Source organism: Myotis brandtii, unplaced genomic scaffold (genome assembly GCF_000412655.1).
Source record: "Myotis brandtii unplaced genomic scaffold, ASM41265v1 scaffold58, whole genome shotgun sequence".
NCBI classification, from domain to species: Eukaryota; Metazoa; Chordata; class Mammalia; order Chiroptera; family Vespertilionidae; genus Myotis; species Myotis brandtii.
The window spans coordinates 1,499,486-1,502,071 of record NW_005370176.1 but is presented as its reverse complement, the minus strand read 5'-3'; the positions used below and the strand labels follow the sequence as shown (position 1 = coordinate 1,502,071).

The following is a 2,586-nucleotide window of genomic DNA, read 5'->3' as shown; positions in this document are numbered from 1 at the left end:
GCCCCCCCCCCCCCGTGCACAGATTTCGTGCACTGGGCCTCTAGTGTGTGTGTGTGTGTGTGTGTGTGTGTGTGTGTATAAAATATGCAAATATGGCCAGGATGCCGTAACAGGACACGACTAGACAGGAGGAGGCTATGCGCGCAGGTGAGGCCCGGAGTGGAGACAGAGACAGAGACAGGGGAGCCAGCCCACAGCCTCCACGGCCGAGCGCAGGCCTGGAGAGGAGATGGCAGGCCCACCACCCATGGAAGCAGCGCGGCTCCCTCCCGCCTCCCGCGGAATTGGCGCGGGTCCCTCGGCTCCTGTATATGGCCAGGATGCCGTAACAGGACACGACTAGACAGGAGGAGGCTATGCGCGCAGGTGAGGCCCGGAGTGGAGACAGAGACAGAGACAGGGGAGCCAACCCACAGCCTCCACGGCCGAGCGCAGGCCTGGAGAGGAGATGGCAGGCCCACCACCCATGGAAGCAGCGCGGCTCCCTCCCGCCTCCCGCGGAATTGGCGCGGGTCCCTCCCGGCTCCTGTGGAAGCGGTGCAGCTCCCTCTCAGCTCCCGTGGGTGCCGGCGGCTCGCTTCCGCCTCCCGTGGAAGCCACACAGCTCCCGTGGAAGCGGCGGGCGGCCTACTGTGCGTGATATCATGCGATGGGCTACTAGTCTATATAATAAAAGCCTAAGTGACCATTACAGCTGAATGACCAGAACAACTGGTTGCTATGATGTGCACTGACCACCAGGGGGCAGATGCTCAACACAGGGACTGCCCCCTGGAGGTCAGTGCGCTCCCACAGGGGGAGCGCCGCTCAGCCAGAAGCCGGGCTCACAGCTGGCGAGCACAGCGGCGGTGGCAGGACCTCTCCCACCTCCACAGTAACACTAAGGAGCAGCGAGCAGGCGGGCAATAAGGAGCAAGGGCTCCCAGACTGTGAGAGGGGTGTCTGACTGCTGGGAGCTGGCCTAAGCCGGCAGGCAGACATCCCCCAAGAGGTCCCGGATGGCGAGAGGGTGCAGGCCAGGCTGAGGGACCTCCCCCCCCACAAGTGCGGAAATTTCATGCACCGGGCCTCTAGTATATGAAGAAAAGCTTTTGTTTCTTCAACTTAAGTGTATTTCTAGGGTTATGAAATTCTCTACTAAATATCTTTGCACATAAAAATCGTGATAAGGGGTCACATTTTATTATTAAAAATTAATACATATAATTAAACATTAAAATACATGTTCATAATTAATACAATTAAATGAAAACTTTATAATCTCTATTACTCCTAGCTCTTTCTGCATAATCTTAAAATAACATTCCTCTTTCGGATCCCATTTACCTTTAGCATTGTAGCATCCCTCTTTCGTCACCCTTCTAGAATTCTGACCACATTTCAACCTCTAAATGGCTAGGAGTCCTATCAATTATGTTCAGGACTGTAAGGCACTTAGGGAAACTTAGTATTTTCAGTGAATAAATTATTACTAAACTGCCTTTCCTTCCACTCATTCAGTTAAAATATTATGACATTTATTCCATAGTCAAAATTTCTCAGATGTGAGGAGAAACATTAAAAGAAATCTCTCACCTTATTGAAAGAAACTATGGAAGGAAATTAAACGAGATACTCTGTGATCTTAGAGAAAATCCTTTTTCCCCTTTTGCTTCTACAAATTTGCCTCTGCTTAATTATTAAGAAGCTCCCAACGTCAATGTATCAGGCCTGTCCCCATTCTGCTCTATCTTTTGAACATCTCTAGCTTCCCACAGGACGGTGAAGGGAAAAAAGGGTAAACAAAATGTGGGTAAATCCTAAAATGCCATTCCATTATCATGGATCAACTAAATTAGGTTTTATGTCCAACATCTCCCGTGTACTTTAAGAATTCCCTAATCCTTCTGAATTATCAATGAATACAGCTGCTATTCAAACATTTTCTTTTTCTTGGTGGCCCTTTATTGTCAAGCCAAGAGTCCCCCTCCCTTTAGCGGTCACTAAAGTCTACCTTCCTTGCCTGTACACGTGGAAAAGCACAAGCTACCTGCATAACATATCTGAACATCTGCATAATATTATATAGGGAATTGCCTTCATTTATACCGGCCCTGACGTCATCTCTTGGCTCTAATACACTGCGCTTGGAGCCGCTGTTCCCAAGCACGCCCACCGCCGCGAGGAACAGGCGCTCTTCATACCCCTGTGCTAGGATGGGCTGCAGTCGGACAGGATTCCCGCATCAAGAACGCTCAACTGGACAGCAGTGATCCTGCGTCCGTCTGCAGGAACGGGGCACATAGGACATCTTCCTCGCAGAGCCGCGCGCGCAGCGCAGGCGAGGACTAGACAGCGCGCGTCCGAGGATGCCCGCGGGGAAGGCCACCAACTCCCCGCGGCGGGCTGTGTCCACCCTCCAAGAAGCAGTCGCTCACCACCCGAGTCGTCGCTGGCAGAGAGACCCACCCGACGACAGCGCCCGCCGCGCTCTCGTCTGCGTTCCGAAGCCTCGGGCCCTCTCGCGGGCCCCGGGCCTGGAACCAGTAGACACAACAGCTAGAGAAACCGAGAACCCAGGCTGTTCAGCGTTCGAACCGCCGCGGG

The 2,586-nt window shown here is 52.7% G+C and overlaps 1 protein-coding gene across 1 annotated transcript in view; it reads right to left on the bottom strand.

Annotated features, from left to right (window-relative positions):
- CCDC18 (coiled-coil domain containing 18) overlaps positions 1 to 2,586 on the bottom strand; it is a 153,774-nt gene that overhangs the window by 142,886 nt on the left and 8,302 nt on the right. The gene's annotated exons all lie outside the window — the stretch shown is intronic.